This window comes from Manacus candei, unplaced genomic scaffold, assembly GCF_025592945.1.
Source record: "Manacus candei isolate 608988 ecotype Guabito, Panama unplaced genomic scaffold, ASM2559294v1 h1tg000033l, whole genome shotgun sequence".
In the NCBI taxonomy this organism is placed as follows: Eukaryota; Metazoa; Chordata; class Aves; order Passeriformes; family Pipridae; genus Manacus; species Manacus candei.
This window is the reverse complement of record NW_026138081.1, coordinates 135,715-151,572: the sequence shown is the minus strand read 5'-3', so window position 1 is coordinate 151,572 and position 15,858 is coordinate 135,715. Positions and strand designations below refer to the sequence as shown.

The 15,858-nt window shown below is 37.4% G+C and overlaps 1 protein-coding gene across 4 annotated transcripts in view; it reads right to left on the bottom strand.

Annotated features, from left to right (window-relative positions):
- Positions 1–15,858, bottom strand: part of STXBP6 (syntaxin binding protein 6) — a 102,222-nt gene that overhangs the window by 35,543 nt on the left and 50,821 nt on the right. The gene's annotated exons all lie outside the window — the stretch shown is intronic.

The following is a 15,858-nucleotide window of genomic DNA, read 5'->3' as shown; positions in this document are numbered from 1 at the left end:
TAGCACTTAGCCTGAGACATAAAAGTAGGGAAAAAAAATCCCTGAAGTATATTCTGATTTTTTCTGAACTTGATTTAAGTTCATAAAGATAAGGCTACCAGAACTAATACTATTAGATCTGGAAGAGCGCTCACGTTATGTGTCTTACACAAATCCAGTATTCTACATATCAGCAGGTCTCATTTCTATCGTAGTTATCCAGTAGGACTGTCCAGAGAGTAATTTTTTTATTTCATATAAAACAATTAAGGAATGAAAAGCCTCCTTTAAAAGATACTCAACAAAAGAAAGGTCCATCAAGGAATATTTTGTGGCAGGAGAGAATTGTGCACAAGTAGGTCTCACTTTGATATGCATTTAGGGGAGAGCTGAAGGACTTTCCTAACAGTTTCCATATCCCAGACCACAGACTATATAACTAGCAGAAAAGTAAAGTGAAAGTCACCTCTGCAAATTGGAAGTTTGCCTCCCCATATTTCTTCAAAACTTTACACAACAGGCTAACGTTCCAAAGTCATATGGAGAAGTGATTTATGATGATGTACTTAAATAACCAAGTACTTTGAAAAGGTACATTCTCAGACTGCTCAACTGAACAAAAGATGAATATCTAAAATCATAGTTACATGATATCACAATAAAATGAATTACATGGAAATATCCAGTATGTTGTCAGAAAAGCCAAAAGCTACTGTGGCAAATGCATGGCTGCCTGCAGCTTTCTTCCATGAAATCTCAGCAAGTCAGTTACAACATAGATATTCCTTTTTTAAGTGTCTGTATTTGTGCTTCCCCAGAACTAATTATAAGAAACTTCAGAAAAATTGTTTGCAGTTCTCTTTCTTAAGGATTTTACTGATTTCAAAGATCTTGAGCAGGTTCACTAATTTACTAGATTTAAGACTAAATATTGCAAGTGCATGCCAACAGCTTTTTTTTCCAGTTTGAATTATTTTCCATTTGAAGGAGGCATATTGACTTGTGTATCTTGAAATGTATAGCTCCTTATGTTACAGGATTAATTATTGCTATTTTGTAGGCATATTTCTTACAGGAATATACCCTAGGTAGTCCTTTTAGGAACCAAATTTTCTGTCCAGTACTGTAAGAGGGTATGCTCTTCTCTTTATTCATAACTCAAATAAAATTTGGCTTCAGATTTAATCTCTCAGCTGTAAAGCCATGAATCACAGAATAGTTAGGGTTCGAAGGGACCTCTGGAGACCATTTAGTCCAATCTCCCTGCCAAAGCAGGGTTACCGAGAATAGGTTACATAGGAACATGTCCAGGTGGGTTTTGAATGTCTCCAGAGAAGAAGACTCCACGACCTCCTTGGGCAGCCTGTTCCAGTGCTCTGCCACCCTCAATGCAATTTCACCTCATATTGAGGTGAAATTTCCTGTGTTTTATTTTGTGGCCATTGCTCCTTGTCTAGTTGCTGTGCATCACTAAAAGGAGCCTGGCATCATCCTCTTGGCACCTGCCTTTGAGATATTTGTATGTATTAATGAGATCTCCTCTCGAGACTAAACAGGCCCAGCTCCTGCAGTGTCTCCTCATAAGAGAGATGCTCCAAACCCCTCACATCTTCGTGGCCCTCTGCTGGACCCTCTCCAGTAGCTCCTTATCTTTCTTCTACTGAGGAGCCCACGATTGGACACAGCACTTCACGTGTGGCTCACTATGGCCAAGGGGGAGGATCACCTCCCTCAACCTTCTGGCCACACTCTTCCCAGTGCACCCCAGATACCGTTGGCTCTCCTGGCTGCAAGGACACACTGCTGTCTCATGGATATCTTGACATCCACCAGTACTCCAGATCCTTCTCAGCAGACCTGCTCTCTAGAAGGTCAGCCTGTAACCTGTACTGGTACTTTAGGTTATTCCTCCTCAGGTGAAAGACCCTACACTTGCCCTTGCTGAACCTCATTAGGTTTCTCTCTGCCCAGTTCTTCAGCCTATCAAGGTCCCACTGAATGGCAGCACAGCCTTCAGGTGTATCAGTCACTCCTCCCAGTTTTGTACCCCAAACTTGCTGAGGGTACATTCTATCCCTTCGTCCAGGTCATTGATAAACAAGTTAAATAAGACTGGACCCAGTATTAAACCCTAGGGAATGCTGTTGACTACAGGCCTCCAACTGGATTTACTCCGCTGATCACGACCATCTCAAGTCTGCCATTCAGCCAGTTCTTGATCTACCTCACTGTCCATTCATGTAACCCACATTTCCTGAGCTTACCTACAAGGATGCTATGCGACAGTGTCAAAAGCCTTGCTGAAGTCAAGGTAGATAACATCCACTGCTCTCCTCTTGTCAACCCATCCTGTCATCACAGAAGGCTATTAGATTGGTCAAGCATGATTTTCCCTTGGTGAATCCATTCTGACTATTCCAGATGACCTTCTTTTTTCCTACATGCCTGTTGAAGACCTCCAGAAGGCCCTGTTCCATCATCTTTCCAGGGATGGAGATGAAGCTGACTGGACAGCACTTTCGTGGGTCTTCATTCTTACCCTTTTTGAAGATGAGAGTAATACTGACTTTCCTACACTCTTCATGCACCTCTCTTGTTTTCCATTATTTTTCAAACATGATGGAGAGCAGTAGAGCAACAAAACTGCCAGCACCCTCAGCACCCCTGGGTGCATCCCATCAAGGCTCATGGATTTATGTGTGTTAAGTCTGTCTGTCTGATCTCTAACCCAACCCTCTACAACCAGGGAGAAGTCTTCCTTTCTCCAGTCTTCTTCCCTTACCTCTGATGTCTGGGACTTCTGAGAGCCGTCATCAGTAGGCAAAGAAGGTATTCAGTAATTCTGTCTCCTCTGTGTCTTCTGTTACCAGGACACCATTTGATTCAGCAGTGGTCCCACATTTCCCCTAATCTTTCTTTTGCTACCGATACACTTGTAAAAACCTTTTTTGTTGTCCTTGATCTCCTTTCCCAGACTTAGTTCCAAGTGGCCTCTGCCTTTCTCATTGCATCCCTGCATACTCTGACAATGTTCGTATGGTCCTCCCATGTGGTCTGCCCCTTTTTCCACATCCCATAAATTTCTTTCTTGTGTTTGAGATTTACTAAGAGCTCCCTGCTCATCCATACAGGTCTCATGCCCCCTTTGCTTGACAGCTTTATCATTGGAATATGCTGGTCTTGATGCTGGAGGAAGTAGTGCTTAAATGATGACCAGCTCTCTTGGACTCCCTTCTCTTCTAGAGCCCTCTCCCATGAGATTCCTGTAAGCAGGTCTCTGAACAGGCTGAAGTTAGCTCTCCGGAACTTTAGAGTTCTAGTCCTGCTTACTGTTTTGCTTCCGCCACACAGGATCCTGAGTTTCACCATCTCATGGTTGCTACAGCAAAGGCTGCCCCCCTAACCTTTATGTCTTCAACCAGAAGAAAACCTAACCTGAATGTACCCTATGCTATTAATTAATTCATGCAATTGCAAGCAAACAAACACAAATAACTACTTGGAAACATTTCGAGATAAAATTGACAACTCATGAAGAATAAGAAAAACAAATTCCCTAGAGACATAGGAATGTCTCAAAAAAATTGTAGAAATAACTCTTGCACGTTTTAAATAGAAAATAGTATCTTAAAAGCCTTTTAATCATTTATATGCTAATGTATCATTGTTTTTTCAATTTGCAGTACATTTTACTGCTTATAGTTTTTCTTTGTGGAAGTTTTTCCTCTGAAAATTACTCTGAAAACTAGTCTATACTACCTGTGTTACAAAAGGAGTTTTCTTCCTGAATTTAGAGTAGAAAAAGCAAGAGACTCAACCTTATTTCTTTACACATTATTATTTCTTTGTCACCTTAGAGACATGTTATTAGATATAATTGGAAACAACTGTTTCCAGTAATTGAACGATCACTAGCATTATCTTTACTAAACATTAAGATCATGATTTCCTTTACATTTTTATCAAACAGGAACAACCCTAAAAGCCATGTAATGTGAATATGTTTCACAGTAATATTTTTACATTCTACATCTGACAGAATTCACTTTTTGCTCCTCTGCAGATTGTTAATAGTTCAGTTAAGATGTGTCTATGTTTGACCTGACTGAGGAGACAACTGTTTCCAAAGAAAAACAGAACAGAGGAAATAGCTTGCTGGCTAAAGTACAAAGATCACCTAAAAAGATTTTTAAAAAAGCCTCTTATACTTTTGTTATTTTACATACTACTGGTCCCTATGTTGCTCCCCTTTGTACTTTCTGCAAAAGGAAATAAAAATCCCCAAAATCTCAAAAAGCCAAAATAACCAACCAAAAAAACCTAAGCAAACAACAATCCACAATTCTTTTCTCCTCTTTAGCTTGGCTTGTAATGGAACTACTTTTCAGGTTAACAGATGCTTGCCAAAGCCTTCTAAACACTGTGATCCTGTGATCCTACCAAAATGGATACAGAGCAGAGAAGGAAAACTAACACACCCAAAGGCTGTGAAAGAATTTTTGACACATAAAGCCAAACATTAAGAAGCCAGACCTAAAGGTACAGCTGAAATGTGATATGAAGACAAAAGAGAAAATAGATTTCAATTTGGAAACATTTTAAAGTTTCATTTTGTGTTCCAGGTCAATACTGAAGTGTTATTTAACAAGACTGTAAAGGCTGAACTAATTTTGTCCATCTGGAAATGCCAACAATTTCACTCTACCAAGCACCAATTATCAAGTCACAAAGCTCTCAATGAACAAAAGACAAAAACCAAAAATCATTAAAATATAGGGCCCCCCAAAAGCAAATATCTCTTTGATACCATAAGTTAAACAGAAATCCAAAGAACCAATTAAAAAAAGTGAAGTCAGAACTTCCAAAAGTTATATTTATACTATATATCAGTGATGACTGTTCAATTTACAATAAATTCAGTAGCACCCAAATGCTTTATCCTGCATTTCTTTAACTGCCAAAGACAATTTTGGTATTGGCTAGCAGATTTTACTGATATGCCATTTTTTCTGAAAGATTAAAACCAGTGACATTGTCCCTTTTCCAACATGATGCAATTGTGAAAGTCCTTCTCCTCCTTTACAGGGCAAGAAATTAGCCACTATTTTCAACATTTCCAATATACAGACTAAAATGCAAGACCTTGGTTTATTTAGAGGTTGGCAGATGGAACTAGGAGATAATTAGTGAAGTGTACACCTCAAGAGCTACATAAGAAGACATCAGCATTCATGTTGTATGAACTGACTTGGCCTTTGGAAGGGTCATTAATCATCTCTACACAGGGCCAACTAAGCTGATGACTCAGGTCCCCTCAGTTAAGTTTCTCTATCTCATCTGATGTTTTATGTATATAGTAGAGCATTTGTTTGATTTTTCTGTCCTCTAATACACAATATTAAAATAATCTATTATTCTAAGCCTCATTGCTTTCAAATTTGCTGTTAATAGCTTCTTCCTACTGCACAGTTTACAGCCAAGAATCACTGTGAGCATTGGCTTGTCTGCTGCCTAGTTTGAGGGCTATCCTGTAATTATCCTGTCAGAGTCCTCCATAAAGACTCATTGACAAAACCAGTTAAATGGTGCAGCAAACAAGAAAATCTGTTACACTTACAGTAAATTGCTTAGTTTAATGTATCAGTGTGCTTCTAAAGGGCTTGAAACTATACTAAAATTTGTTTTTTAAGACATGATCAGAATAGTCTTGAACTTGAACTATAGTAGTGGCAATAATAACTCCATAGCTTTTTCAGTTTCCTTAAATCTTTACCCTTTGCAAAATAAAATTCTTTCAAAGCTTGCCAAAAGTCTTCAACATATTAAACCCTTATAGTAGAAGCTACAGAGACCAGTAGCTAGCCATGTTCTCCTCAAAAGACAATAGCTGGCCTTTTCAAAATATAAAAGTCCAATATAACATTGTTTTATAAAAATTATAATAAAAACACAGTTGCATTTCTTAAATTATTAACAGTTGCAGACAAACAAAAAAAAGTGGGACTGAGTCCTGAGTGATACTTTTGCAAAGGAAATCAGTATCACTGCAACACATGCACTTGTATTTAAGTTTAGGAAATTCAAACAGTAAATTCTGAACACTGATCACAAGCTACAACAAAGCACTTCCCCTAAGATATTCCCTGAACTATTTCTGTTTCTGCTACAAAAATTTAGGATATATCTTAGAAGATACCTAAAGATTTTACTACATCCTCTTTGTTGTGAATCTCTATACTTGAGAAATACGCACAAGCGTACAAATGTATAAAGTTAGTTATTCTTTGTTCCAGACTTTTAGATTCTTCCAGTAGTCTAAAAATAGTCTTTAATGACACTGCCGTAAAGTAAATTGTCACTACTTTCTTCACCTCCTATTAGTAATACTATATATTTTCACTGCAGGAGAACAACAACAAAAGTTCAGCCAAAGTAAGAAGAGAAGCAACTACATTGTCACTAGTGATTACAGTTGATGTTTTCTTTGATTTACTAAGAATCCTTATATTTTAAAAAAAATAAAATTCCAGGAGAACACTGTAACAGGACAGTTAGTAAATATAAGCATTACAACCAGCGTATTTCTAGTTTTTAAAGCCTAAATGCTGCTTGAAGAGTTGAACTAGGACTTATTTCAGAGAATCACTACTTCATGTGAAAGCCAAAGAATGGTTATTTCTAGTAAACAGATTTTTGACTATTCTTTTTTTCCCCCTTACCACAACCATCTCTTATTTAGATGGGTTTGGGGTTTTTTTGCATTTTTAGCCAGGATACATATTTTTGAAATTATGCAAAATGCATCTCTTATCTCCTTGAAACACATCATCTTGTGTATTCTCAGTATAACATTGTTTTATGTTTTTTCTGCATATTGAGAATTTAAAACTTAATCATGTGTGCTTTCTTTCCCCCCTGCCCCCTCTCTCCCCCCACAGTTAAAGAACTTACTAGGATTGCATAGCCACAATCATCTACACAAAAAAATCCTCCTTGTCTTAACTAATATTCTTGTATAATACTTTTTTCTCATGCAGAGACAATTTTACAGACTCAAGAGTGATTCTTGTAGCTTCTAGCTCAGAAGCTAGCTATACTGGTGAATCTTTTGTGAACAATTCCTTATTGGTACCACAGCAACAAATCCATATAACTCCACTCAAAACCTTCAAGTTTAGAAGCAAAACCAGAAATACTAAGTCTCTCTCATTTCAAATCAAAGGTTATTTACTTTACTGGGCTCAGCTCTACGCAGTTTCAGGAAGCGGGGCTGGGAGATTCAGGACTGCTGCCCATATATCACTATTTCTTGATGCTTAACTGAACCGCACATTTCTATTACATGCCACTACTCTCTGCACAGTTCAGACCTGTAACACTTCACTTTCCTATCAGAGCACTGCGACAGGGGTATGACAATCTTTCTAAGGCAAGATAAAAGGAGAACAGACAAGGAGCTTTGTCACAATCTCTTCTCCCTTAATGGTTCTCTTCCACACCATTTCACAGCCAGCCACATTCAGGTATCAAGAGATAATTGGATCAGAGCTTCACCTCTCTGCCTAATGTTTCAGGAGAAAAAGAACTCCAAGCCACTGTCTTATACACACGGTCTAAAGCTAATAGGTTTTGGTTTTTTGTATAAATTGAGGTCCACTTCAGCCATGCAGGGTCAAACTCTGCCCTGCTTCAATAATAAATAACTGATTTGTTCAGACTGAAAGAAATCACTAAATTGCATTAAGACCTGGTTTTATAATTAGGGTTTACGTTTTGCAGCTGGTTCTCCAGTGCTAGGAATCAATTTTTGTACAAAAATGCTCTAACAATTAACCACTTTAATGTTTTGTTTCTTTCAGAGAAGCACACATTTTAGGGAGATAAAGGTAATTCAAAACAAGTCAAATGTGGTACATCTATATCTGGCTTCTATCTCTGTCCTCTACCCACCAAGAAAGTAGTGTACTTCCATACCTTTTTCTTCTAGAAAACTCAGTATTTATTGAATTCCTTTGAAATTAAAAAAGTTAAACAGAATTGTTGCTAAAGAATTTCCATTACAGAGGGGGGAAAAAAATAACTATTTTTCCACAGAAGCAGTAAAAAAAAAAAATCTCACAATTCAGTCCCTGAAAGACAACCCCTACTCAATAAACCTTTGTTTTGCATAATAGAATCTTGATGAGTAAATAAAATAAAATTTCAGATTAGAGTTATAAGCTGGAAACAAAAGCAAAATATAAAAAGTGTTTGAAACCAAAATGCAACAATCTAAGTACTTAAAAAAAACCACATTGGGTTTGCTTCTCACTATAAAGATTTGCTTTCACAACTTCAAAGAATTTACAATAACAGCATATTGTCAACAGCTACGATAATTTCTTCGCTCTGACCGTGCCTCCCCCTCAAAGCTGGAAAATCAGTTGGAAATTTCCATTTCCCAAGACTTTGTAAAAAATAAAAATGGAAAAAAGTAGCAAGAAAGATATCACATTATGTAAGTTGCTTTGGATTGAAATTTAAGAGAAATTTCCTAGAAACACAAGTTTAAAGAAGTTACCAGTATTCAATAGTTTAATTATGTGAGTACAAATTAATAGTAGCAGTTAGACACAGCACCTGAAAGGCAGAGGGAGGGGGAAGAAAAAAAAATTCACCACCCAACCATACAGTCTAATTCTCCTAATGAGAAACCTTGCATTGTTTTATAGGGTTGGACTTGATGATCTCGGAGGTCCCTTCCAATCCAGCTGATTCTATGATTCTGTTCAATGATTCTATGATAGTTGTCCATTTCCATTACCTTTTCCATCTAGTAGTTATTCCCAGTTGGTGACCTGTTGCAAACACAGCCATTTCAGTTTTTGTTTGCTCAGAACAGCATTCTGCTGCTAGGTAAGATGCTCTACTTAAATTAAAATTATTTGGCTTCACCCCAAAATATATAAAGAAAAGATCAAGATAGAATCACTTGCTTTAAGGAGTTTAATTCCCTGTTCCATCTTTTCACATGATCATTTGAGAAATCAAAAGAGTTAATGTTAAAATTACGCTTAAAAACCATTACAGCATTCCTATTTTGAGTTCTCCCCTACCTGGTACTTTTTCTATCACTTGCTTTTCAAGAAGCAACAACTTGTCTTTCAAAACTTAAGTCTCTGTTCATGACACAATATATGGGATACTGGGAACCACTGAAACACAGTAATTAGTACCTATCCTTTGATCTGCCTAACTACTGCAAGAGCTATTCATAACGTTTTCTGCAAAATCTCCCACGGCACCAGCGAGAGACACTCACTGAACTCTTCTGTCCTTTTCCCAAGCTTGAGAATACCAGAATGGTTTGCTTTTACACAAACTAAAATCTTAAATCCACAAGATTACCTAGCAACCTAAAAAAGTTTTTGTCTGCTAGAGAGAGCTATGTACAAGCAGTACATTGCTGCATCAGCTGGTTTAACAGTTCTTAAGCAAGCACATCTGCATTCCAGCTCTTGGTTTCCACAGCTGTAAAGAATACTGTATTTGAAACTAAAAGAAATGAGCACTACCCTAGAAAATTTAGATGGTATAGGGGCAGGTATTCAAGTACTTAATTATTTGGCACTGCTAGAAGTGCAGGGGTGTGTCCCTATTAGCATGTCAGGACAGAAAATGATGGTAATGAGGCCTTCAAAAGGCTCTTTAGAAGTCAATTTAGTCTTGTCAGAGATTTACTGAATGTGGTATAATTGCAAAGACTGCCAACACAAGAAGTTGAATGTGATCCAGAATAGCTGTAGAATCTACAATATCAGGGAAAGAAAGTAAAGGCATGCGAACTGAAAGGATGCAAGGACTAAAATTACAGGGGAAGGGAGCAGAGCAGCCATATCCCATTCAAAGGTTTTTATCTTAATGTCTTGCTCTCCATAGTCAAACTCAACAGCATTATGCAGAAAAAAGTACAGTACTGGTGAACAGACTGTTTAAAGAAGCATCTCAATAGCTTAAAAATGCTCAAAGATTACTGTACAGTACCATGGGAATAGGAAGGTCTCTCGATTTTAATTATACTTAAAGAGACATCGGTTTCAGTTGTATTTTCTGTGCCAGTCAGACCAGATCATTCCCAGATTAGCAGGTATTAAATACGATCAGCAAGACTGCAAGAAAATAACTAAGATCAGATAACTTTAAAGCAAATAATTAAACCACATCAATTTATCTTAAGGAGAGCTGAAAGGCATCATAAGCCAAGTGATGTTTCACAGCTACCACACCCACACACATCAGGCATTTAAGAAGTTATTTTAAAAAGGGGCAGAAACATTTCCACCCTTCTGTGTTGGTCAAATTATCCGGACATTTTTAAAATTTCATTTCATTTCAGAAAGGTCATCTGTGTACCTTCCTACCCATGGGAACACACACACATTAGCATCATACTTCCATAAAAACCCAGGAAAAAGGATGCTATCTGATGCAATACTTCTGCTTTAGAAGGAAGCAGTCCTTCACTTATATCCAACCACAGTATACCCACAAGGATTAGAACATGACAAGAAAAATAATTCCATACATTCTCCCCAACTCACCTAATGTTGCCAATCAGAATCAACACTTTTACTGAGAAAGATGCATATATTATACAACTGTTTTTGCAATAAATAAAATATTTTGTTAATTGCAATAGACATAAAAATGAAGATTTGGGACTATCTACAATGCTGAAAAGTAACAAGTCTTCAATAAGTGGTAAATAAAAAACAGTAGTCTGAGGAAATAAATCGCATATTTCACATAAATCTAGTAGGACTAAATGCCTGAAGTCAGACACCATCTTTACAATGGGTTAGCCATCTTTGAGGCTTGGGAGACTGAGCCAGAACAGTTATTTGGGTTGTGAACTGCATTCTCTGTTGCTGAGAATGCTGTACTGCTTGCTAACATCTGCTTCATGTCATGGCCAGGCTTCACTAACGAAGATTTGGGAAAGGCTCTACCCACGTTTGCTACAAGCGCGCTGGTGGCTAAAAAGGCCAATATGAGATAGACAAGTCCAGTTGCAAAAGGCACAGCAGAAAGACTCCTTAGGTGGTATCAGCAAGACACGATTCTGCATTGTCTTTTCTCCTCAAGAGTGATCCTGCGTGTGTTCTCAAAGGAAGCAGCAGCGTTATAGATGGTGTGTCTCCAGACCTCCCAGTTGGAGGTCAGAGTAGACCAGTTATGCAGATCAATATGGCCAAGGCTGAGATGTTGTTTCAGGGAGTCCTTGTATCTCCTCTTTGGGGCTCCTCTCTTGCAGCAGCTGGTGGCAAGTTCACCATAAAGCACAATCTTAGGGAGACGTGTCCTGCCCAACGCAGGACATGGCCTCAATACTCGTAAGTGCTGCCTGTTCTAGAACAGATGTATTAGTCACATAATCTGACCAGAGGATGTTTAGGATTGTACAGAGAGAGCGTTGATGGAAGTGTTCTAAGAGTCGTAGGTGGTGGCAGTAAATGCTTCATATAACGGGTGTCATGTCACTTCTGCATGTATATCTTAGTATATATAACCAATTCATCAAGGGGAGTCTATGCAAATTACTGCTCCAGTATTTGTGTCATACCAGTAGCTGGTGCTTAGGAAAACCCTTGCATATTGTGAATTTCACTTTGTTCCTGTTTTGATTATTTACACACAATATTTTTATTTTACTTTTAATAAATGCCTAACTTGCTTATGAAAGCCTCATTTGGTGTCCATAAGCTTAAATACAGTTATGCACAAATGCATGGAATCTTTGTTCAGGATTTGTACAAGCACCAAACCAGAATGGCAGTGCAGAGAGAGCAGAGAGCACGGGTAGAAGTTTGGTACCTCTATGGCATAAATCAGGTACTGCTGTCAGCAGCCTCCTTCCATTGCCTTGGCTTTCATTATTTCCCATGCTGTGGCTTTCAGAGCCAGATTGCAAAGTGAGCAGGGTGAAAAAGAACACAGGAATAGAAAAATATTTTCCAGTTGAATCAGTTCCTGACCCAGGTCAGTAATATGGCCATTGGAGTGCCAATGGAGAGGGAGAGAATGGCAACTCCCTAAACAGCCACCAAAACAAAAAAAGTAAAGAATTATGCTGAAGGACTTGCTTTGCAGACTCCTTTCAGACCTGTGTTACTTATTTTTATTTTGTGCGGGTTTTGTTTCTGCTTTGTTTTGTTTGCTTTTTCATTCCAACACATCCCCCAGTACATTACTGAACTAGTTTCTCATCTTTCATGACTTGGACTGTGTCAGTCTCTCATTACACTGGATAAGAGTTGATTAAATATCAGTTAAATCTCAATTTGGTGGGCAGGCTTTCTTTTAATCTTATGTTTTATAAATTCTGGTTCAAGCTATGGTCTACCTGTTGATTTAATGCTTGTTTCAAACTATTTCAAGAAAGAAAAAGTTAAAACAACCAAAACTCAGCCGCTTGAGAAAGAAGCCATGAAATTGTCAAAAGCTAGACCACAGTAAGTCACAGGAAAAAAAGAGACTGTACTGACTAGTTTAAAACAGGTTTTGACCTGTGTTTACTATTATACTTTTCAAGATAGTATGTATGATTTGAATTCTATCCTGTGGCATTTAATTAATTTAAATATTTTACCAAATGACTTTATCTGAAATCATAACAGCTTAATATATGAGATTAAAAAAGAGGCCTCTTTCTTTCAGCAAATACTTAAGTTTGAGCTATCACCAACCAACTCAATTTCTTCATTTTTACAAATGCAGTTGCAGAGTAACCCTTAATGCCCTAGGTCTCTATCCACTTTCCAATTCACCAAACAATGTAACAACAATGTGCTATCATAAAAATAAATAGCATGTGATTTTTGTTCACATGTAACATCTAATCTAACTTTTACTGCTAGGTTAGTCAGAAACTGCTCTCCTTAACAAAAACACTGATAACAGAGCACTAAAGTACACCTTCCAATGGCAGCACTGCCAGTTAGGACTTGGTTATAACTGTACAAAAAATTACAAAATGAAATAAATAATTAAATGCTTATAACCATCAGAACAATAAACACCACTGGATCGATTACAGAACTCATCCAATGTACCTATATTAATATCGTGGCAAGTTCTCTGGGTCATTACTAGGGATAGTGCTGGAATAGGATAGGAATGGGAACACATGGTGTTACGAAGCTGCTTAAGAGACTGTATTTCATATGTGCCTAAAGGGGATCCATGAGATGCATTTGATTACAAATTGGGGTAAGAAGATAGGAAGCTCATATCTGGAAAATCAAATCAAAACACAATAATCCCTCCTGATTCTCACTTAGGTCACTTAAAATGGTTTGGATTGGAAGAGACCATAAATATCATCTAGTTTCATCCCCCTCTGCCATGGGCAGGTTAGACCAGGTTGTTCAAAGCCCCATCCAATCTGGTCTTGACCACTTCCAGGGATGGGGCATCCACAATTTCTCTGGGTTTCTAAATCCTAACACACAATATATGAGTATACTTTTAAAAAATTCTACCTAAATATCTGTCATCTATTGCAGATCAATTATTTTAACATAATCAAACAAGACTATTATTTCAGCATTTTCTTTATAAACCAAGTCAGCCTCCAGAAAGCTGAAAATAAAACAAATCTGAGAAACAGACCTGACCTATATTAAGGTTTCCTCAGATACATCCTCCTCTTTTTCCACCTGGAAGTCTTTCCTAAACGTAAGATGAGAACATTTTAACATTTGCAGGTTTCCCCGCACAATTTGTTGCTCTGGTAAGACTGTGAGTCTGAGCAACATACCAGGATCCTGAGAAAACACCTGTACACTGTGTGCAGTGGTTGTGCACTTACAGGTCATTTAACACACTTCAGGATCTACAATGTGTGTTCTTTCCTACATATTTGTCTGGAAATCCCATGTATAAACATAGGAATTCCACTTAAGAATGCCTGGAGTCCTCTTCAAAACCACAAAAATCTCACTCAAATACTCCTTCACTGAGAAAGATAAAGACCTATCAGAATTGCATATACTCTCAATGGAGCAAACAGACATGGATTCAAAAGCCCATGGCCTGGAATAACATTAGCTATTTCAAGTATCTGGAGTAGATACATACTGATACTTGGCTGAGTTACTCTCCACCCCTGCTTGTAGCTGTTCAAGGAAAAATCAACTATCTCAACATCTACTTAAAGTTCCTGTAATTCCTTAGCCTTCCACATACATAGTTCAGACCAATTTTTGTGTTGAACAAGTCTAAGAATGGGTTATATCTTGAGATATTAGAAAATCTACAGTATTATAGGCAGTGTTGTGCCGGGGGGTAGCTTTTCTGTTTATAAGATTTTCCATGAAAAAGCAAGAAATCCTAATATCCAGTATTGAAAATAATTAGGTTTTTCAATAGATGATTTTCAAATCAGAATTTCACACTGTACCTACCACCATTGTTCTCAGACTAGTCACTTTAAGTCTTTTTTTTGCCAATATAGTATGCAATTGGACATGTCTATCTCGTGTTGGCCTCATTAGCCACCAGCATGCCTGTAACAAATGTGGATAGAGCCTTCCTAAATCTTTCTTTGCGAAGCCTAGCCACGAGTGAGTGAGTGATGAGTATACTAATCAGTTAGCTTTAACAGGAATCCCAGATTTCTACTAATTCATTCTTTGATTGTATGAGATCAGCCTTAAATTTAATTTTAGAGACTACACAGTAAATTCATAGTGGATTCGTGATGTATTAGTGATGATGAACTTTAAATCTGAACATAGGATGATTCACAAGGCTACACAAATTGCAGCTGTATATCCCCAGATCTGCAATAAGTTTCTCTTGTCATTGTTATTAAACCTATTTATAATTATCCTTTTATAAAGAATACATAATGAAAAGAATTTAATAACACAAGAAGTAGTTGCATCTTGAAAGCTTACACAAATGCTACCAGCAGAAATCCTATGGAATATGGAATACGTTATACAGACAAGATATAGCCAAGAGTGATTATCATATAGATGACCCTGTAGAGTTAAAAAATACAACAATGCATAAGAAGAAAACTTACATTTTTATTACTGCATTATGACAATGCTATTCTGTAGACTGAGGTTTTACAGATTACACAGTGATCTTCTTGATGAATGATTTAATATTATGGGACCAGAGACATAATATTTTTAAAAAGATGGAGGTTCCAGATAACAGAATTTAGGACTTGGGGTTTCGTTTTCTAGTGTTTCCATATAGTCTATAACTGCAAGTAGACAGTTCTGAAAATATAGTCAAATAGGAGTCAGAATAGCAGGATCTAACAGCATAACCACCTTTCAGTTTTCAAAGGATGATTTTCCAGACAGTATGTCAAAGTACACTCAATAACCAAGTGTTTGGGTGCAGAAGTAGTCCAGTATTTTTGGAACTAGGAATTATTGCTGAGAAAATGTAAATTTCTGTTCTCCTGGAGTGCATCAAGACATTAATATGAAAAAGAGGTCGAAGTTTCCTAGAACAAAAATGCAAATGTCTTATTTATTATTCCTTTTAGCATTCCAGCGGAACACCAATAACCAAGTTCAAACACCGTCCAACAGCACAACAGACACCTAATTGACTGTGTCATAATTTTAACCATGTTCTGTACAAATGCCAACATTGTATATCAGATATAAAATAAAGTAAAACTTGGTTGAACTGGATATGGTGGCATATACCCAATTTAATATATCATCTACGTCTGTCAGCAGGATACACTGGCTGCAGAAAAACTATAGCTCTTTTCTCTATTTCCACCCTTCCTTGCCTGGGTTATGCTTCCTGATACCTCACCAACTTCCTTGCACAGTGCATGCCAAACAACTAACATGCTGTATCAGG